The 23,656-nt window shown below is 45.9% G+C and overlaps 1 pseudogene; it reads right to left on the bottom strand.

The window, feature by feature from the left end:
* Nucleotides 1–850: 850 nt before the first annotated feature.
* On the bottom strand, nucleotides 851–23,261 carry LOC123077346 (homeobox protein knotted-1-like 11; annotated as a pseudogene).
* Between the last annotated feature and the right edge of the window lie 395 nt (nucleotides 23,262–23,656).

Below are 23,656 nucleotides of genomic sequence, written 5' to 3'. Positions count from 1 at the left end.
GCCGCGCTGCCGGTCCGCGCCTAGGCGGCTAGGCCCAGTTGGGGCCGGCGAGCCGCCCACAGCGTGATCCATCTCACGCTGGTAGGCTTTTGACAAGTGTCTCATGCTTGCCAGCTTCTTCGCGCCTTCGACGAGCTGAAGGCGGCGCGCCTCCAGCGTCTCGGCGTCAGCGTCTTCCGGAATAGGCGCGGTCAGGTCTTGTAGAGCCGCGTCGAGTGAGTCATGCACTACTAGAAAAACCCCTACTAATGGCGCACCTAATATGGACATTAATGGCGCATTAGTGGTGCGCCATTACTAGCACGCCATTAGTAATTTTTACTAATGGCGCACCACTGGTGCGCCATTAGTATCTGGTATACTAATGGCGCACCTAGCAGTGCGTCATTAGTATACCATTCGGTGCTCCACTGATGTTCCCTCTAGGTGCGCCACTAATAACCTTATAGGTGCGCCACTAGTAATAAAGGAAGGTGCGCCACTAATAAGGGCTTAAATGCGCCACTAGTAATGTATTTGGAAAACAAAAAATCCAATTTTACAGAAAACAACCTATAAGGAAAATAATTTAAAAACAAAAAATGAAATAGAATCATATTTTTTATTATAGTAAGAATATTACAATGTCTTTACAAGTATCCAATAAAAGGAAAATTGCAAGGAAATAAAAGAAAATCCTAAAACTAATCTTCTAGTAATCGTTTCTTCTTTTTCTTCACTTTATCCCTGCAAAATGTAACAAAATAAACAGAAATACAAACAAACTATTTATAACATGTCAATATTATCATTTTTTATAACATTTCAATACTGTCTTTTCCAGAATTACATGGTGTGAATATTATATGAGTAAGATTATAATGGAAATGAATTGCAGAGGACATATGAGGTTCAACACTAATCATCGACAAGATGGAAGCGCTATGTACATATATGGGGCATTCGTTCTTCGTTCTTCGCTCTCCGACCGACCGCACCCACCCTACCAGGACTGTTCGGTGTTGCCCTCACCTGCATTGTTCCTTTTTTTTGAGAATGAAAGAGAGGGAATGAAAACCTGAGCGATTTCAAGCATGTGATGAAAGGATTGTTTTTGGGCCGATCGCCGTACCTTTTTCTCTTGCTCTTGTCTGACGAGGACGAGGTAGGGTTGCTGTGCCAGTTCCGCTTGCGCTGGTTGATGAACTAGTTGTTGATCTGCTTCAGCTGCAGCCCCGTCTCCTGCACCAGCCGCGCCTTGTCCTCCTCCTAGCAATACCCACCAGCGATGCTCATCAGTATCACAACAAGAATTGCATGTAAAATGGTGACAAAGTTGCTGGCGATGACGGTATATGCGGGATGTCTGTCACATACAGTTGGGTACGGCCATTTGGCGTGGGCTTGCCACCAAGCTTTCAGGGTAGATGCCGTGTCCCCTGGGAGCTTTCCGGCTCTTCGCTTCCGCAGTATCTACTCCCTGATGTCCACAAGCTTTTATCTATACCCCTGCAAAGTCAGGAAAATAATTTTGTTTACAGTTCAGTTTGGACACCAACATAGTGGCAGCTGACAGAATGGAAGGCAGCGAGTTTTACCTGTTTAAGCTCATGCTTCAGCTCTTGCCTCACGCGCTCGACCAAGGATCTCTCACCCTCGGTTAGCATTCCGAAGCCCATGCCATCTGACACATCATTCCCGTCAAACATGTTGCTCTCACTGTCGACCGGATTGTCTTCGTCATTGGACATAGTTGCCCCGGTGCCTTCACCAGGAGATGCCCCTATAGGAAGAATCGATATTAGCAGAACTCAGAACTGGCCAATCTCCAACTTATCCTGGTCACATTTATATTGCGTCTTGCCTTGGCAGGTACTTATTCTTGCTCTAGTTTTTTTTCAGTACAATATATAACTAAGCCTATCCAGACTTAATCTTGCTCTATTTTTTTTCTGACACAATTCTCATTATTATCTGAAGGCAAACTTCCATGTTCATGTTGGGTTTCGTAGTAATTTCAAAATTTTCCTACGCACACGCAAGATCATGTGATGCATAGCAACGAGGGGAGAGTATTGTCTACGTACCCAACGCAGACCGACTGCGGAAGCGATGACACGACGTAGAGGAAGTAGTCGTACGTCTTCACGATCCAACCGATCAAGCACCGAAACTACGGCACCTCCGAGTTCGAGCACACGTTCAGCCCGATGACGATCCCCGGACTCCGATCCAGCGAAGTGTCGGGGAAGAGTTCCGTCAGCACGACGGCGTGGTGACGATCTTGATGAACTACAGCAGCAGGGCTTCGCCTAAACTCCGCTACAGTATTATCGAGGTATATGGTGGCAGGGGGCACCGCACACGGCTAAGGAATAGATCACGTGGATCAACTTGTGTGTTCATGGGGTGCCCCTTGCCTCAGTATATAAAGGATGGAGGAGGAGGAGGCCGGCCAAGGCAGAGGTGCGGCCAGGGTGGGGAGTCCTACTAGGACTCCAAGTCCTAGTAGGAGTCCACCAAGAGGGGAGGAAGGGAGAAGGAATAGGAGGAGAAGGAGAGGTGGCCGGCCCCCTTTTCCCTAGACCAATTCGGACTAGAGGGGAGGGGGGCGCAGCCTTTTTCTCCTCTTCCCACTAAAGCCCATCAAGGCCCAATACTCTTCCCCGTATTCCCGTAACTCCCCGGTACTCCCGAAAATACCCGAATCACTCGGAACCTTTCCGAACTCCGAATATAGTCGTCCAATATATCGATCTTTACGTCTCGACCATTTCGAGACTCCTCGTCATGTCCCCGATCTCATCCGGGACTCCGAACTCCTTCGGTACATCAAAACTCATAAACTCATAATATAACTGTGATCGAAACCTTAAGCGTGCGGACCCTACGGGTTCGAGAACAATGTAGACATGACCGAGACACGTCTCCGGTCAATAACCAATAGCGGGACCTGGATGCCCATATTGACTCCTACATATTCTACGAAGATCTTTATCGGTCAGACCGCATAACGACATACGTTGTTCCCTTTGTCATCGGTATGTTACTTGCCCGAGATTCGATCGTCGGTATCCAATACCTAGTTCAATCTCGTTACCGGCAAGTCTCTTTACTCGTTCCGTAATACATCATCTCACAACTAACATATTAGTTGTAATGCTTGCAAGGCTTATGTGATGTGTATTACCGAGAGGGCCCAGAGATACCTCTCCGACAATCGGAGTGACAAATCCTAATCTCGAAATACGCCAACCCAACATCTACCTTTGGAGACACCTGTAATGCTCCTTTATAATCACCCAGTTACGTTGTGACGTTTGGTAGCACCCAAAGTGTTCCTCCGGTAAACGGGAGTTGCATAATATCATAGTCATAGGAACATGTATAAGTCATGAAGAAAGCAATAGCAACATACTAAACGATCAGGTGCTAAGCTAATGGAATGGGTCATGTCAATCAGATCATTCAACTAATGATGTGACCTCGTTACTCAAATAACAACTCATTGTTCATGGTCAGGAAACATAACCATCTTTGATTAACGAGCTAGTCAAGTAGAGGCATACTAGTGACACTTTGTTTGTCTATGTATTCACACATGTATTATGTTTCCGGTTAATACAATTCTAGCATGAATAATAAACATTTATCATGAAATAAGGAAATAAATAATAACTTTATTATTGCCTCTAGGGCATATTTCCTTCAGTCTCCCACTTGCACTAGAGTCAATAATCTAGTTCACATCGCCATGTGATTTAACAGCAATAGTTCACATCACCATGTGATTAACACCTATGTGATCAACACCCAAAGGGTTTTACTAGATTCAGTCATCTAGTTCACATCGCTATGTGATTAACACCCAAGGAGTACTAAGGTGCGATCATGTTTTGCTTGTGAGAGAATCTTAGTCAACGGGTCTGTCACATTCAGATCCGTAAGTATTTTGCAAATATTTATGTCAACAATGCTCTGCACGGAGCTACTCTAGCTAATTGCTCCCACTTTCAATATGTATCCAGGTTGAGACTTAGTGTAACTTTTACAACAAACTCTTTTATCACCTCCATAATCGATAAACATCTCCTTAGTCCTTACTAAGGATATTCTTGACCAATGTCCAGTGATCTACTCCTAGATCACTATTGTACTCTCTTGCCAAATTCAGAGTAAGGTATACAATAGGTCTGGTACATAGCATAGCATACTTTATAGAACCTATGACTGAGGCACAGGGAATGACTTTTCATTTTTTTCTATTTTCTGCTGTGGTCGGGATTTGAGTCTTACTCAATTTCATACCTTTGCAACACAGGCAAGAACTCTTTCTTTGACTGTTCCATTTTGAACTATTTCAAAATCTTGCCAAGGTATGTACTCATTGAAAATCTTATCAAGCGTCTTGATCTATCTCAATAGATCTTGATGCTTAATATGTAAGTAGCTTTTACTGAGGTCTTTTCCTTTTAAAGAACTCCTTTAAAACACTCCTTTATGCTTTGCAGAAAAATTCTACATCATTTCTGATCAACAATATGTCACTCACATATACTAATCAGAAAGGCTGTAGTGCTCCCACTCACTTTATTGTAAATACAGGCTTCTCAAAAAGTCTGTATAAAACCATATGCTTTGATCAACTCATCAAAGCGTATATTCCAACTCCGAGAGGCTTGCACCAGTCCATAGATGGATCGCTGGAGCTTGCACATTTTGTTAGTACCTTTAGGACTGACAAAACCTTCTGGTTGCATCATATACAACTCTTCTTTAATAAATCCATTAAGGAATGCAGTTTTGTTTATCCATTTGCCAGATTTCATAAAATGCAGCAATTGCTAACATGATTCGGACAGACTAAAGCATAGATACGAGTGAGAAAATCTCATCGTAGTCAACACCTTGAACTTGTCGAAAACCTTTTTGCGACAATTCTAGCTTTGTAGATAGTAACACTACTATCAGCGTCCGTCTTCCTCTTGAAGATCCATTTATTCTCAATTGCTTGCTGATCATCGGGCAAGTCAACCAAAGTCCAAACTTTGTTCTCATACATGGATCATATCTCAGATTTCATGGCCTCAAACCATTTCGCGGAATCTGGGCTCATCATTGCTTCCTCATAGTTCGTAGGTTCATCATGGTCTAGTAACATGACTTCCAGAACATGATTACCGTACCACTCTGGTGCGGATCTTACTCTGGAAGACCTACGAGGTTTGGTAGTAACTTGATCTGAAGTTTGATGATCATCATCATTAACTTCCTCACTTATTGGTGTAGGAATCATTGGAACTGATTTCTGTGATGAACTACTTTCCAATAAGGGAGAAGGTATAATTACCTCATCAAGTTTTACTCTCCTCCCACTCACTTCTTTCGAGAGAAACTCCTTCTCTGGAAAGGATCCATTTTAGCAACGAATGTCTTGCCTTCGGATCTGTGATAGAAGGTGTACCCAACAATTTCCTTTGGGTATGAAGACGCACTTCTCCGATTTGGGTTCGAGCTTATCAGGATGAAACTTTTTCACATAAGCATCGCAGCCCCAAACTTTAAGAAACAACAGGTTAGGTTTACTGCTAAACCATAGTTCATACAGTGTCGTCTCAACGGATTTAGATGGTGCCCTATTTTAAAACGTGAATGCAGCTGTCTCTAATGCATAACCCCAAAACGATAGTGGTAAAGAGATATCATAGATCGCACCATATCAAATAAAGTGCGGTTACGACGTTCGAACACACCATAACGATGTGGTGTTCCAGGTGGCGTGAGCTGTGAAACTATTCCACATTGTTTTAATTGAAGACCAAACTCGTAACTCAAATATTTGTCTCCGCGATTAGATCGCAGAAACTTTATTTTTCTTGTTACGATGATTTTTCCACTTCACTCTGAAATTCTTTGAACCTTTCAACTAATTCAGACTTATGTTTCATCAAGTAGATATACCCATATCTGCTCAAATCATCTTGTGAAGGTCAGAAAACAATGATGCTTGCCACGAGCATCAGCACTCATTGGATCGCATACATCGGTATGTATTATTTCCAATAAGTCAGTAGCTCGTTCCATTGTTCCGGAGAACAGATTTTTAGTCATCTTGCCCAAAAGGCACAGTTCGCAAGCATCAAGTGATTCATAATCAAGTGATTCCAAAATTCCATCAGTATGGAGTTTCTTCATGCGCTTTACACCAATATGACCTAAACGGCAGTGCTACAAACAAGTTGCACTTATCATTATTAACTTTGCATCTTTTGGTTTCAATATTATGATTATGTGTATCACTACGATCGAGATCCAACAAACTATTTTCATTGGGTGTGTAACCATATAAGGTTCTATTCATGTAAACAGAACAACAATTTATTCTCTTACTTAAATGAATAATCGTATTACAATAAACATGATCAAATCATATTCATGCTCAACGCAAACACCAAATAACACTTATTTAGGTTCAACACTAATCCCGAAAGTATAGGGAGTGTGTGACGATGATCATATCAATCTTGGAACCACTTCCAACACACATCGTCACTTCACCCTTAACTAGTCTCTGTTTATTCTGCAACTCCCGTTTCGAGTTACTAATCTTAGCAACTGAACTAGTATCAAATACTGAGGGTTTGCGATAAACACTAGTAAAGTACACATCAATAACATGTATATCAAATATACTTATGTTCACTTTGCCATCCTTCTTTTCCGCCAATCACTTGGGGTAGATCCGCTTCCAGTGACCAGTCCCTTTGCAGTAGAAGCACTTAGTCTCAGGCTTAGGACCAGACTTGGGCTTCTTCACTTGAGCAGCAACTTGCTTGCTGTTCTTCTTGAAGTTCCCCTTCTTCCCTTTGCCCTTTTCTTGAAACTAGTGGTCTTGTCAATCATCAACACTTGATGCTCTTTCTTGATTTCTACCTTCGTCGATTTCAATATCACGAAGAGCTCGGGAATCGTTTTCGTCATCCCTTGCATACTATAGTTCATCATGAAGTTCAGTAACTTAGTGATGGTGACTAGAGAATTCTGTCAATCACTATCTTATCTGGAAGATTAACTCCCACTTGATTCAAGCAATTGAAGTACCCAGACAATCTGAGCACATGCTCACTAGTTGAGCGATTCTCCTCCATCTTTTAGCTATAGAACTTGTTGGAAACTTCATATCTCTCAACTCGGGTATTTGCTTGAAATATTAACTTCAATTACTGGAACATCTCATATGGTCCATGATGTTCAAAACATCTTTGAAGTCCCGATTCTAAGCCGTTAAGCATGGTGCACTTAAACTATCAAGTAGTCATCATATTGAGCTAGCCAAACGTTCATAACGTCTGCATTTGCTCCTGCAATAGGTCCGTCACCTAGCGGTGCATTAAGGACATAATTCTTCTGTGCAGCAATGAGGATTTAACCTCAGATCACGGATCAAATCTGCAACATTGCTACTAACATTTTTCAACACAATTTTCTCTAGGAACATATCAAAATAAACACAGGGAAGCAACAACGCGAGCTATTGATCTACAACATGATTTGCAAAATACTACCAGGACTAAGTTCATGATAAATTTAAGTTCAATTTAATCATATTACTTAAGAACTCCCACTTAGATAGACATCCCTCTAATCCTCTAAGTGATCACGTGATCCAAATCAACTAAACCATGTCCGATCATCACGTGAGATGGAGTAGTTTCATCGGTGAACATCATTATGTTGATCATATCTACTATATGATTCACGCTCGACCTTTCGGTCTCCGTGTTCCGAGGCCATATCTGCATATGCTAGGCTCGTCAAGTTTAACCTGAGTATTCTGCGTGTGCAAAACTGGCTTGTACCCGTTGTAGATGGACGTAGAGCTTATCACACCCGATCATCACGTGGTGTCTAGGCACGACGAACTTTGGCAACGGTGCATACTCAGGGAGAACACTTCTTGATAATTTAGTGAGAGATCATCTTATAATGCTACCGTCAATCAAAGCAAGATAAGATGCATAAAAGGATAAACATCACATGCAATCAATATAAGTGATATGATATGGCCATCATCATCTTGTGCTTGTGATCTCCATCTCCGAAGCACCGTCATGATCACCATCGTTACCGGCGCGACACCTTGATCTCCATCGTAGCATCGTTGTCGTCTCTCCAATCTTATGCTTCCACGACTATCACTACCGTTTAGTAATAAAGTAAAGCATTACATCGCGATTGCATTGCATACAATAAAGCGACAACCATATGGCTCCTGCCAGTTGCCGATAACTTGGTTACAAAACATGATCATCTCATACAATAAAATTCAGCATCATGCCTTGACCATATCACATCACAACATGCCCTGCAAAAACAAGTTAGACGTCCTCTACTTTGTTGTTGCATGTTTTACGTGGCTGCTGCGGGCTTAAGTAAGAACCAATCTCACCTACGCATCAAAACCACAACAATAGTTTGTCAAATAGACTCCGTTTTAACCTTCGCAAGGACCGGGCGTAGCCATACTCGGTTCAACTAAAGTTGGAGAGACAGTCGCCCGCAAGCCATCTATGTGCAAAGCACGTCGAGGGAACCGGTCTCGCGTAAGCGTACGCGTAAGGTTGGTCCGGGTCGTCTCGTCCAACAATACCGCCGAACCAAAGTATGACATGCTGGTAGGCAGTATGACTTGTATCGTCCACAACTCACTTGTGTTCTACTCGTGCATATAACATCAACATCAATAACCTGGCTCTGATACCACTGTTGGGTTTCGTAGTAATTTCAAAATTTTCCTACGCACACGCAAGATCATGTGATGCATAGCAACGAGGGGAGAGTATTGTCTACGTACCCAACGCAGACCGACTGCGGAAGCGATGACACGACGTAGAGGAAGTAGTCGTACGTCTTCACGATCCAACCGATCAAGCACCGAAACTACGGCACCTCCGAGTTCGAGCACACGTTCAGCCCGATGACGATCCCCGGACTCCGATCCAGCAAAGTGTCGGGGAAGAGTTCCGTCAGCACGACGGCGTGGTGACGATCTTGATGAACTACAGCAGCAGGGCTTCGCCTAAACTCCGCTACAGTATTATCGAGGTATATGGTGGCAGGGGGCACCGCACACGGCTAAGGAATAGATCACGTGGATCAACTTGTGTGTTCATGGGGTGCCCCTTGCCTCAGTATATAAAGGATGGAGGAGGAGGAGGCCGGCCAAGGCAGAGGTGCGGCCAGGGTGGGGAGTCCTACTAGGACTCCAAGTCCTAGTAGGAGTCCACCAAGAGGGGAGGAAGGGAGAAGGAATAGGAGGAGAAGGAGAGGTGGCTGGCCCCCTTTTCCCTAGTCCAATTCGGACTAGAGGGGAGGGGGGCGCAGCCTTTTTCTCCTCTTCCCACTAAAGCCCATCAAGGCCCAATACTCTTCCCCGTATTCCCGTAACTCCCCGGTACTCCCAAAAATACCCGAATCACTCGGAACCTTTCCGAACTCCGAATATAGTCGTCCAATATATCGATCTTTACGTCTCGACCATTTCGAGACTCCTCGTCATGTCCCCGATCTCATCCGGGACTCCGAACTCCTTCGGTACATCAAAACTCATAAACTCATAATATAACTGTCATCGAAACCTTAAGCGTGCGGACCCTACGGGTTCGAGAACAATGTAGACATGACCGAGACACGTCTCCGGTCAATAACCAATAGCGGGACCTGGATGCCCATATTGACTCCTACATATTCTACGAAGATCTTTATCGGTCAGACCGCATAACGACATACGTTGTTCCCTTTGTCATCGGTATGTTACTTGCCCGAGATTCGATCGTCGGTATCCAATACCTAGTTCAATCTCGTTACCGGCAAGTCTCTTTACTCGTTCCGTAATACATCATCTCACAACTAACATATTAGTTGTAATGCTTGCAAGGCTTATGTGATGTGTATTACCGAGAGGGCCCAGAGATACCTCTCCGACAATCGGAGTGACAAATCCTAATCTCGAAATACGCCAACCCAACATCTACCTGTGGAGACACCTGTAATGCTCCTTTATAATCACCCAGTTACGTTGTGACGTTTGGTAGCACCCAAAGTGTTCCTCCGGTAAACGGGAGTTGCATAATCTCATAGTCATAGGAACATGTATAATTCATGAAGAAAGCAATAGCAACATACTAAACGATTAGGTGCTAAGCTAATGGAATGGGTCATGTCAATCAGATCATTCAACTAATGATGTGACCTCGTTACTCAAATAACAACTCATTGTTCATGGTCAGGAAACATAACCATCTTTGATTAACGAGCTAGTCAAGTAGAGGCATACTAGTGACACTTTGTTTGTCTATGTATTCACACATGTATTATGTTTCCGGTTAATACAATTCTAGCATGAATAATAAACATTTATCATGAAATAAGGAAATAAATAATAACTTTATTATTGCCTCTAGGGCATATTTCCTTCAGTTCAAGCATATGCCTCTCATCGTAAACTGATTGATGATTACACATACAAACAGATTATGCAGAGTTCTATTGTCAACAAAAAAAAAAGAAAAATCACTCCCTTTGGTTTTCACAGCGACACCAGTTTCCAGTGTGACTGGATATTGGCATGGTTTTCTCATAGGTGTGTGCCTCGTGATGCCTATAGGCAGAATGGTGGAAAATGTGACGTAGCAAAAGGAACTAAAAATAGTACTATATGCAGACAATCAAGAGATGGTTCCCGATTATAAAGTATCTGAAAGGGTAACCCTTGTGTGATGGTTCCCGATTATATAGTCCGTGACTGTTCCGTGTGGAAGCTAATTGCAGTAGACATATTAAGAGAGACTTTATCAGGACAGCTTAGCTAAGATTATGAACGCAAGGTACTATCAGTTCAGTTGCATGGTTGGTGCAACACAAGGTTCATGAATAACTGCCACATACACCGAACTGAAATCTCAAAAGGTACAGCTTTGAAGCCAGGTCCAACAGCTCAAAGTCTGCAACTCTTGTAACTAATAATAATATATAAGAAGGAACCGGTACTACTATAAAGGTGGACCTAGTATCTCATAGGACCTACAAGGGTGTGAATTATGACCTATATTTTCTGTCACGAAGCACAATAATACAGGAAAATGGCCAGTCATCGAGCTCTTTCTAGTTGAGTTGAAAAACAAAATATAAGACGTTTTTGTAGTTCTTATATTCTGGTACAGAGGTAGTATTTGTGTTATGTTTGTACTCGCTGGATGCAGAGAGCAGAAGCAATGGATCCCTTCTTTTAAAAAAGAATTCCCCTATGGTTGAGATCCTATGAAACGGCGCCCCTCATGTAGCATGATACTTACTGTGACTATCAACCTCTTAATAAGCATGTAGTGTAGAGATTGTAAAACCCTCTTCCTAGAGAATTTAAGAAGCACTTATCTTGCTGCTGAACTGATGAAGTTAAGATGATGTATGGTACCTGTAAGACTCTGCAGAGTTTGCTCGAGCTCCCAGCAGGCCATCACCGCCTCCATGGCGTGGACGCGCACATGCTGCTGGAGCTGTTCCTTGAAGGAACAGAGGAGCAGCACATAGTGTGTCTGCAACAAGGAAAACAGAACCTTTAGAACACGTATATAGAGAAAAAGGCAAGTGGTCGATAATAACCTTTACACAAGGAGAATTGCCATTTCCAGGCAAAGGAAGGAGCCCCTGCTTGCCTAGCAAAGGGACACTTGTAGTTGTTTTTTGGGGTTTGCTTTTGTCTCTATCGCAGAGGTGAGGCGCTTGTGGTTGAGGAAACAAAGTTGCTCACAGCTAGAGCCTAGAGCACGCAGTAAATTATTTGGAGGTGGGATGGGTAGCAATCAAGGGATGAACTAGCATAATACTCATAGTTGAAGAAGCTAACTTTAACCAAATCCATCGGCGGAGGTTAGCGAGTGCTAATAATCCCATGTGAGCTCGTGCGCAACCAATCAAACATGTTGTGTGCGTTGGAAGAAAAAGGTAACCTGGCTTAGCCTGTTTGAAATCCCGATCCCAGTCCCAACACGAGCGGGGCAATTTCATCGCCAAATCCCATCCAATCCCCAAATTTTCGAACCACACATGCACGCACGCCGCGTCAATCTACTACACATAACATAGAGCACGCGCGGGGTAGCCCGGCCCAGCCGGCGCGGGGCGTCCGTACGCGGCATGAGCGTGAGGCGAGGAGGCCTGGTGGTGGTAGCAGCTCACCATGAAGAGGTCGAGCTCCTCGCCGCCGGCGGGCGCGGCAGCGGGGGGCACGGGCGGCGGGGCGCGCGCGGCGATCTGCGCATCGATGCGGGGGAGCTGGTCGACGGGGGTGGAGACGCGGAGGCAAGCGATGTGCGCCTCCAGCAGCAGCAGCCTGCCCTGCTTCTGTCGGCCCTGGATGGATGGTCGCGGCTCAGGTCGATGACGGGACGATGCGCCGTGGATCTGGATCTGGGCGCTCCTCACCTCCCTGGAAGCTCGCCGGAGAAGGCCTTCCCTTCCCTCCCCTCCTCTCCTCTACTGGGAGAGAAGAGGAGAGAAGAGAAGAGAAGGTGAGGTGCGGCAGCGCTGCAGGGAGAGGAGGCCGCCATGACCGGGCTCCTCCTGCTGCCATGGTCGCCATGGCATCGGGCTAGGGTCTCGGCCCGACCAGGCAGACAGAGGAGAGGATAGGGAGGTCGCCGGCGCGGCGTGGATGGGGAGAGGAGGCCGCCGGAGAGGTGATGCAGAAGAGGAGATCGGCGGCGGTGTTGGGTCAGAGCCGGAGGAGAGGCGGGTGGCTGTGTCAAGAGGAAGGGGAGGGGAGAGAACGTGACTAGAGGGAGGGGATAAGGGGTGATAGCAATGGCGCACCGGTAGGGGGTGCGCCATACGTATAGATAGCAATGGCGCATCTCTTACTGGTGCGCCATTACTAGTTAAAACTAGTAATGGCGCACTTTCCCCCTGGTGCGCCATTGGTATGTCTAGGGAGGGGTGTGGGGCCAGGACAAAACTACTAATGGCGCACCACACACTAAGTGCGCCATTAGTAATATGGCCACTAATGGCGCACCCATATCTGGTGCGCCATTGCTATATAGCAGTGGCGCACCACATGTCTGGTGCGCCATTAGTGTCCATATCATCTATAGCCCTTTTCCTAGTAGTGATGAGCTCCTTCACCGGAATGCTCGCCATGACCGAGGATGAGAACCTCTGTGACGGTGCTTCCGCCGCTCTCCGCGCGATGGAGCGGCTCATCGTAGACCACCACATTGGTGGGGAACGTGTCGAGCAACGTGGTGTCGGAGTCGACCAGCATTGGGTCGGTGGAGCCTATGGACTCCAGGTCCACGGCAGGCTCGCCGGCGACGTGGAGTTGGTCAAGGAGGCCCGCGAGGAGGCTCTCGGGGCCACCCGTGCCTGCGTCGGATGCAGGCTCGTCGGAGAGGCGAACCTCGCCGACAAGTTCGGTGAGGCAGCTGGCTGCGCAGGCGATCTCAGCGCCGTGCAGCGCGTCAGCATAGACTCCGTCTGGCATGCCGGGCTGGCTGCGCTCGCCAGGGAGAAAAAGGGTTCCCATCCAGAGCAGGTCTCCGGACGACGGTGCACCTCGCCCCACGGTGGGCGCCAAATGTCGGGGGTTGGGTGCGACATATGCCAAGGGATGGCTTATCATGGTGGGGGCGAGTAGAACGTCGCCGGTGCCTGCAAACGGGACGAGGCGAAGACATGCACGCCGGCGGATCTTACCCAGCTTCAGGGCTCTCCGTGGAGATAACACCCCTACTGCTGCTCTATGGGGTCTCCGCATGATCACTATGGCAAAGTGAGTACAAGGTTGCTCCTTGAGCTGTTTCCTGGAGGTAGGAGAAGGCAAGGCTAGCTCCCTCCTTCCTATATGATCTGTTCTAGTGCTAAAGAAGCCATCCCCCTTGCATGGGTGCCCTGGGGGCTTATATAGGCCCGCCCCTCAGGGATACAATGGTAATCCAGCTGGGTGCGGGTCCCAGCCGTCTGTCTCTCAGGAGCCGTCTTCTCCGCTGACTGCTGGGGCCCGCCGACTGGTGGGCCCCGCGGATAGGCCCGGTACAGAGCCGACAGGCCCTGTCCGCCGCGGGCGGGTCATGCCGGCTGCGGATTACTGTAGCCATGCTTCTAATGACGCTGGCTTGGTCATGAGGTCGTGGCAACAGTGCCGCCGTCTGACGGACGATCATTGTTGCCATTCCCTATCTTGTTTGGTTAATGGCGTGCAGGGCCTGTGGGAGGGGCTGGCCGACTCCCGGGGGCCGACTCCCAACGGGTCCGTCTTGTGGCGCTCTTGCCGTCTTCTGTACCCCCGCTGACGGGCGGGACCCGCCGTCTCTGGGCCGTATAGGCAGGCCGTCGTGGGCACAGGGCGCCGCCCACGGGGGCTGATGTCAGGGCAGGCATGGCAACAGTGCCGCACCAGATGGAGATCTCCATCGATATGGCGCACTGTGGCCATGTCTGCCCTTCGCAAACGGGGCAGGGATGGGCCACGGGGTGACCGTACCCCGTCCCGTCCATCGTTGCGAAGGCAGGAGGTGGTCGGAGTCGCGGGCCGACTCCCCATAGCCGGCTTCTCTGGAAGCCGCCAGTTAGGAGTCGGCTTATCTCGAAATCGTCCCTGGGACTCGGCCGTGAGGGGCAGTCGGCGGCCTTGCCGCCGACTCTCAGAAGGCGGCTCTTTATCGTGGGGTCTTGAGGGGCGCAGCCCGCCCCGATGTCTTTAAAGGTTCAGGGGCTCGAGTTAGCCTACCCGTGGCCCATTACTCCGACAAACAAGGTTGGCGAGGCAGCTCGCTGCGCAGGCGATCTCCGCGCCATGCAGGGTGTTGAGGCTGACGCCATCAGGCGTGCTGGGCTGGCTTCGCTCGCCGGGAAGGAACAGGGTTCCCGTCCATAGCAGATCTCCGGGAGACGGTGCACCTCGCCCCATGGTGGGCGCCAAATGTCGGGGGTTGGGTGCGACATATGCCAAAGGATGGCTTATAATGGTGGGAGCGAGTAGAACGTCCCCGGTGCCCGGAAGCAGGATGAGGCGTAGACACGCATGTCGGCGTACTTTACCCAGGTTAGGGGCTCTCCTAGGAGATAACACCCCTAGTCCTGCTCTGCGGGGTCTCCGCATGATCACTAAAGGCACAAGTGATACAAAGTTGCTCCTTGAGTTGTATGCTAGAGGTAGGAGAAGGCAAGGCTAGCTCTCTCCTGCTTTAGGAATGTGGATAGGTCTAATGGGGTGGGAACCCTTTGCATGGGTGCCCTGGGGGTTTATATAGGCCTAGCCTCCAGGGGTACAATGGTAATCTGGCCGGCCGCTGGGCCCGGTTGTCAGTGTCTCCTGCCTCCGGCTTCTCCGCCGACTACTGGGGCCCGCCGCCTGGTGGGCCCCGCCGACTGGTTTGGTACGGAGCTGACAGGCCGCTCCCACCGCTGGCGGGTCTGGTTGGTGGCTACTCACTGTAGCTGTGCTACTAATGACGCTGGCTTGGTCAGCTCAGTGTGGCTACAGTTCCGCCGCCTAGTGGGAGATCACTATAGCCACACCTGGTCTCATCAGGTTGGTGGCATACTTGCTTTGAGGGAGGGGACGGCCGCCTACTGGAGGCCGCCCTCTCCTAGTCCGATTGGTTTGGCGTGCGCCGTCTTCTGGGATGTCACTACCCAATAGGGCCCGCAGCTTGTGGTCCGTACCGTCAGGCCGTCATGGGGAATAGGGCTCCGCCTACCCAGAGTGACGTGGAGGGAATGTGGCAACATTGCCACGCCGTGCGGAGATCTCTGCCCCTATGGGACACTGTGGCCACGCTAAACCCAGGATTTGGGGGTGAGTGCTTCACTGTAGCCACGCCCCATCTTGCCCTCTTGATGGGGGCTCAAACTCTGAGGGTGCGAGGTGGCCGCCTGCTCGATGCCGTCTTCCCTAGAGGCCGGCTGGATGAAGCCGGCCGCTCATGGTGCCGTCTACTGGTGGTTGGGCGCCCTCTGGTGGTTGGCCGTTGAGCTAGCCGGCCTCCAGAGGGCGGAGCTTCAGCTTGGGGCATAGCAAGGCGAAGCTGGCCCAAAGTCTTGATAAATCTTGGGACTTGGGTGAGGCTACCCGTGGCCCATTACTCCGATAGTAGGCTTATATAGGAGGAAGAAGTACGTCGGTGGCCGCCCGAGGGGCCCACGAGACAGGGGGTGCCCCCTGTAGGGGGGCGCCCTACCCTCTTGTGGCCGCCTCGGCTGCTTCTTGAATTGCACTCCAAGTCCTCTGAATCACGTTCGTTCCAAAAATCACGCTCCCGAAGGTTTCATTCCGTTTGGACTCTGTTTGATATTCCTTTTCTTCGAAATACTGAAATAGGCAAAAAAAACAGCAATACGGGTTGGGCCTCCGGTTAGTAGGTTAGTCCCAAAAATGATATAAATGTGTAAAATAAAGCCCATAAACATCCAAAAGGGGTAATATAATAGCATGGAACAATCAAAAAATTTAGATATGTTGAAGACGTATCAAGCATCCCCAAGCTTAATTCCTGCTCGTCCTCGAGTAGGTAAATGATAAAAACAGAATTTTTTATGTGGAATGCTACCTAGCATAATTCTCAATGTAATTTTCTTTATTGTGGCATGAATGTTTAGATCCAAATGATTCAAAATAAAAGATTCATACTGATAAAAGAAATAGTAACACTTCAAGCATACTAATCAAAGTAATCATGTCTTCTCAAAATAACATGGCAAAAGAAAGTTCATCCCTACAAAATCATATAGTTAGGCTATGCTTGATTTTCTTCACACAAAGATGTTCCCAACTTCTATACCCCTGATGACAAGCCAAGCAATAGTTTCATACTTAAATAATCTCAAACTTTTTCAACCTTCACGCAATACATGAGCGTGAGCCATGGATATAGCACTATGGGTGGAATAGAATATGATGATGGGGATTGTGTGGAGAAGACAAAAAAGGAGAAAGTCTCACATTGACAAGGATAATCAACGGGCTATGGAGATGCCCATCAATTGATGTCAACATGAGGAGTAGGGATTGCCATGCAACGGATGCACTAGAGCTATAAATGAATGCTCAACAAAAGAAAACTAGTGGGTGTGCATCCAACTTGCTTGCTCACGAAGACCTAGGGCATTTGAGGAAGCCCATTGTAGGAATATACAAGCCAAGTTCTATAATGAAAAATTTCCACTAGTATGAAAAAGACAACTTATGAGACTCACTATATGAAAAACATGGTGCTACTTTGGAGCACAATATATGAGACTCGCTACATGAAGAACAAGGTGCTACTTTGAAGCACAAGTGTGGAAAAAGAGATAGTAACATTGCCCTTTTTATTTATTTTCTTCTTCTTTTTTCTTTTTTTTTCTTTTTTTTCTTTGGCCTTTCTTTTTTTTCGCCTTTTCTTTTTTTTGTTTTTTGGGCCATGCTCTAATAATGATGATCATCACACTTTCATTGATTACAACATATGAATTACAACTCGAAACTAGAACAAGATATGACTATATATGAATGCCTCCGGCAGTGTACCGGGATGGTGCAATGAATTAAGAGTGACATGTATGAAAAATTATGCATGGTGGCTTTGCCACAAATACGATGTCAACTACATGATCATGCGATGGCAATATAACAAAAGTAAAGTATGTCATGATGATGATGAACCGAACGGTGGAAAGTTGCATGGCAATATATCTCGGAATGGCTATGGAAATGCCATAATAGGTAGGTATGGTGGCTGTTTTGAGGAAGATATAAGGAGGTTTATGTGTGATAGAGCATATCGTATCACGGGGTTTGGATGCACCGGCGAAGTTTGCACCAACTCTCAAGGTGAGAAAGGGCAATGCACGGTACCGAAGAGCCTAGCAATGGCGGAAAGGTAAAAGTGCGTATAATCCATGGACTCAACATTAGTCAAAAGAACTCATATACTTATTGCAAAAATTTAGAAGTCATCAAAAATCAAGCAATACGCGCATGCTCCTAGGGGGATAGATTGGTAGGAAAAGACCATCGCTCGTCCCCGACCGCCACTCATAAGGATGCACAAGCCAGGTACACTTCATGTTTCAAATTTGTTACACAACTTTAACCATACGTGCATGCTACGGGACTTGCTAACTTCAACACAAGCATTCTTTAAATTCATAATCACCCAAGTAGCATGACTTTAATATCACTACATCCATATCTCAAAACAATTATTAAGTATCAAATTGATCATAGCATCCAGTTCACTTCCTATGATAGTTTTTATTATACCCAACTTGGATGCCTTCCATTCTAGGACCAATTTTATAACCATAACAAATACCATGCTGTTCTAAAAGACTCTCAAAATAATATAAGTGAAGCATGAGAGACTAGCAATTTCTACAACAATATAAGTGAACCACTAGAGCAAAAACTATCAAGCTCAAAAGATATAAGTGAAGCACATAGAGTATTCTAGCAAATTCTAATCAAGTAGGCTTATCCCAAAAGGTGTGTACAACAGGGATGATTGTGGTAAACTAAAAAGAAAAGACTAATATAATACACGATGCTCCAAGCAAAACACATATCATGTGGCGAATAAAAATATAGCTCCAAGTAAAGTTACCAATGAACGAAGACGAAAGAGGGGATGCCTTCCCGGGGCATCCCCAAGCTTAGGATATTGGCTATCCTTGAATATCTTGGGGTTCCATGGGCATCCCCAAGCTTAGGCTCTTGCCACTCCTTATTCCTAAGTCCATAAAAGCTTTACCCAGAACTTGAAAACTTCACAACACAAAACTCAACAGGAAATCTTATAAGCTCCGTTAGTGAAAGAAAACAAAACCACCACATAAGGTACTGTAATGAACTCATTCTTTATTTATTTTGGTGTTAAACCTACTGTATTCCAACTTCTCTATGGTTTATAAACTATTTTACTAGCCATAGATGCATCAAAATAAGCAAACAACACACGAAAAATAGAATCTGTCAAAAACAGAACAATCTGTAGAAATCTGTAACTAACGCAAACTTCTGGAACTTTAAAAATCCTACTAAAATAGGAAGTCCTGGACAATTTTCCTATTGATCAGCAGAAAAAAGAATCAACGCAAAATCATGTTTATGTGATTTAACAAAACTAAATTCATGCATGCAAATTTTCTGTTTTTCGGCAGAATCAAATCAACTATCATCATAGGTTATCCTATAGGTTCTACTTGGCAAAAACACTAATTAAAAGATAAAAAGACATCTAAATAGAAGGTAGATGCAAGATTTATTAATAAACAGGAACAAAAACAAAAAACACAAAGAAAATTGGGTTGCCTCCCAACTAGCGCTATCGTTTAACGCCCCTAGCAAGGCATGAAAGCGAAGAGAGATCTAAGTAGTGCCATAATAATAAGATAGAACTTGAAAGCTCATCTCATATTCTCTATGTTCGGCAGCAAGTTTTCTTTGAGGCAAGCAAAGGTAGTCAAAAGGGCTAAATTTAGAGGGACAAAAGTCCCCAAGATAAATCTTAGGTGGAACAGATTCCTCCTTTGGCCCTTCATAATGCACAACTAATTCATCACTAAAAGCATTCTTTTGGCAAAATCTCGTGAGCCTATACTCAAGAGAGTATCCTAGCTCATTGTTTCGAAGGGCAAAATCATTATTCAGTTCGTCAATTCTATCAACCAAGACTGTGGTAGGAACCCTTTTTCTAAGGTTTTCACACTACAAGAAATATGTCAACTTGTGACCTTGACTATTGGTCACTGAAAGGTCATTGTTTTTCATTTGCGACCTTTTTGTGACCAAAAACAGAAGGTCAAAAGCTGGCGGTCGTAAGCTGACTATAGCGACCTTTCTTCTGGAATGGTCGTAGACGTTTATGACCAAAATACGTCTACTATGGCGTTTAGGTCACTAGCAACCTCCCATGACCAAGTAGGCATCCAGCGTGGCAAGCTGATGTGGCACAAGATTCAGCCCGGTCTAGTTCAGTTTTCTACATGGGCCTCGCCCAAAAATTCGGCCCATTTGGTATATTTATTTCTGTTAATTTGTGTTTGCTACATGGGCCAAGCCCAACTGGTCATCCCATCAATTTTTATGCACGTTTGGCCTTTCAAGAATATATGTACAATTTTGTTCAGCCCATTTCTGGTTTATATTCGGCCTTTTTATACATTCAAATATTAATTCAATCCTGGAGTTGGTCCAGTCCTCTTTTCAGCCCATTCACATATTCATACATATGATCCACCTTTTTGACAAATTTTGCATATAATTTCATATTTCAGCACTAAATATGTTTACATCATAGTCCGTAAAGCCCTACAAAATAGTATCACTTGTTCCTATACAAAACTATCAAATGATACGTACAACAAAACAGAATACAGAAAATTTAGTTCAGCAAAAATATGTTTTCTTCCTCTTCCATCTTCCAGAACACACAACACTTGTGAAAATAAAGATGCCACAACAAAAATGGAAGGATCAGCCACTAGAAGCATATTGAATACAAGGGAAACAATCAAACTAAAGAAATGAAAGGCACGCACTATGAAAATTTTGACAGCACAAATATTTTTTATATTACCATAACAAACAGAAATGTAATCTGATTGCACACGACACATGGCATTATCACACACCCGGACGAGCGAAGCATTAACTTGTGAGGATCAGACAAACAAAGAAGTACAAGGGAATGAATGAATGATGACCGACTCCTAGAACAATCAGAGAATGAATGAATGAATGTGAAAGGCATAGCCGCATCATTAGTACAACAAGATGCATTATCCTACTATTACTAGTACAACAAGATGCAGGTTGGCATAGTTAATGAAGAAATATTATTCATTATCCTGCTACAACTAGTTCAACAATGTAGGTAGTAACACCAGACACATTACACCTAAAGAATTATTATTCATTCAAGAGACTAAAAGTTATACATGCATGCCCAAATTCTGGTGCCCACATGCCTCAATGCAGTAAGCAATAAGCATGATACATAGTTGAACCGTACAAAGAGAACATAAGTGAACATAATGGGGGAACAGAAGTGAATAGACTGAGAGAACAGAAGTGGACATAATGCAAAGTACAACCATGGTATTTATATTTTCTTACATTTTCAGTTACAAACCAATTATGGGATCAGATGATGTTGCATCATGGATAGGCTCTTCAGAGACAAGGAAATAGAGCAAAGGAATGATAATCACCTTAAGCTCCTCAAGGGTAAAGCCCCTGCCAGCCCTGGCCTTCATGTTGTACTTGCGGGTCTGGCATTGCACGATGGGGCAAAGAGGTCCAGAGGTAGGGCGGGGGAAGATCTTCCCAGCCTTCTTCTGGCGAGCTGTATATAGAAAGAACAAATTGTAAGATGGCAGTGAGTCAAACCAGCACCACAATAACACAAACATGTTGTCAGCGGATTGGATGGTAACATATCAGTAAATCAACAAAGAAACTAATGATATACATCTAATCTGCCCTGCAATAGCAGACATGTAGTTTAAGTCCTTATGTGTAAATACATAAGGCAGTGCAAGTGTTGTTCACATGTTAGTGCTGGATTCAACTTATAAATATAGAGAGACATGGCAATACGCATGGGTACCAGAGACGTCTAGGCTAGCATCAAACTTGGATTCATGGTATATGTACTAAAAGAAACTAACTGACCAAGTGGCTTAACAGATATCCTAGATGGCATTCTATAGCACTGTATACCTCAACCCCCAGCCACATCCATCAGTCATGAACATCGCCATATTCATAAGCGGTAACAAATCTGATTACAAATTCTGGTGCCCACATGCCTCAATGCAGTAAACAATAAGCATGATACATAGTAGGTACTGCGGGAGGGAGAGAGGGGGATAATAAGTTACCGGATCCGAAGCTCCTGGTGCTCCTTGGTGCCATCATTGTCGAGAACGAGTGGATCCGAAGGCGTTGCTATCGGAGAGGAGGGGATCCGGTGGCGGCCTTGTCGGAGAGGAGAGGATCCATCGGCAGAGAGGAGCTGATCCGGCGGCGGCCTTGTCATGGAGGAGGATCTCACACGCGCCGCCACCACCGCCGAGGACGTTCATCTCAGCCGTGCACAACAGAGAGGTCCACCCCCACCACCGGAACCCTAGCAGGAGGAAGTAGAACAAAATGTCAAAGATTATTAATACTATCTGTATCAAGGACAGTAGTATGAAACCAATAATTTTTGTGTCAAGGTTTAGTGTGAATATGTGCCTTATGTAATGATTTTCTACCAACAAGCTTCAGACCACGTTTTCTACCAACAAGCTTCAGACCACGTTTTGTACACACCTACTAGATTAAATTGAAGAATTGGATTCAACCAAATCATGACAGTTCAAAACCAATAATTTTCAAATCAACTAATTAGCTTTAGACCATTGTATAGCATTCAACTACTTCTACTTATATCAAACACAACAGTTCCGACAAACTCCCAAGTCTTAACTGAACCAGAGTAGCAGAAGTTTCAGTAAACTGTTTTTGGGATTAATTAACAATTTCATTACACAAGCTGAATAGCACTCCATTCAAACAAAACCGAAGATGCATCGACCAGTAGTAAACCGCTTAACTTTGTTTCTCACCAGTTCAGAAACTACATAAACGGGATCTTATATTCAGTTAATAGGCATATGATGTATGGAATTGGAAACAGGTATGTTCAGTATGCGCACCATCAAATGCGGTTGATTATAGAACAGGCATACGCAGGCAAAATCCCTTACGCATTAACAAGGAAAAAATCCACCCAGGCAATCTGTCACATACCTATCCCAAATTCAGGTAACACAGGACTACAGGAGTGGTATATAAGATCAGACCAAATTCCTTCACCCTTTGCACCTACCCCGAAACTGTCAGTGGATTAAACTGAGCAAGAATAAGAAAGGAAACAACATACCCATCTTGGTCTGCAGCAAGCTCCTCCTCCTGGTGATCCGGTGCTGGCCTGGGACACGCTATCTGGTCAAGCACCAAGAGAACAGAACGAACCCATCACAATCAAATTCACGCAAATTCGGGAAGAATCAAGAAGCGGGCTCACCTCAGGCATGCCCTCCCTGGCCGGGATGCGCTCCACGACCCAGTGAGTCATCGTGCTGACGGTGTCCAAGTCGTCGATGCTGGCGCCGTTGTTCCAGGAGAGGTACTTCCCGTTGGCGCGGAGGAAGCGTCCGCTGGCGTGGCGGAGCAGGATGTAGTCCCCGGGCATGAGTCTGACGGGCTGCCACCTGACGTCCTCCTCCTTTCATTTCTCGTAGTCACGCTGCTCTATGCGGCGTCGGCGGTGGCCTAGCAGCGCCGGTGCATCCATGGCCGACAGGTAGCCGCCGTAGGCGGCGCTGTGGAGGGCGAGGCAGTGGCCGAGGGTGCAGGGTGGGACGCGGGAGAGGGGAGGAGGAGACGCGGTGATCTCGTCTGCGGTGAGGGTCGTTGATGTTGGGGGTGGGGGCGGCGGTGGATCGAGATCTGAGGGAGGAAGAGGGCAGGTTGTGTTAGGATCTGGATCGGGGAGGAGGCGGCGGCGCATTGGATCAAGGTGGAGGCGTTTCGCGTGCTGTGGGATGGAAGCAAATGGGAGAGGAGAGGCCGTCGGCGGCGAGCTGT

The sequence above is a fragment of the Triticum aestivum genome, chromosome 1B (genome assembly GCF_018294505.1).
Source record: "Triticum aestivum cultivar Chinese Spring chromosome 1B, IWGSC CS RefSeq v2.1, whole genome shotgun sequence".
In the NCBI taxonomy this organism is placed as follows: domain Eukaryota; kingdom Viridiplantae; phylum Streptophyta; class Magnoliopsida; order Poales; family Poaceae; genus Triticum; species Triticum aestivum.
The sequence above is the reverse complement of the archived record's forward strand: the minus strand, read 5'-3'. Positions and strand labels throughout refer to the sequence as shown.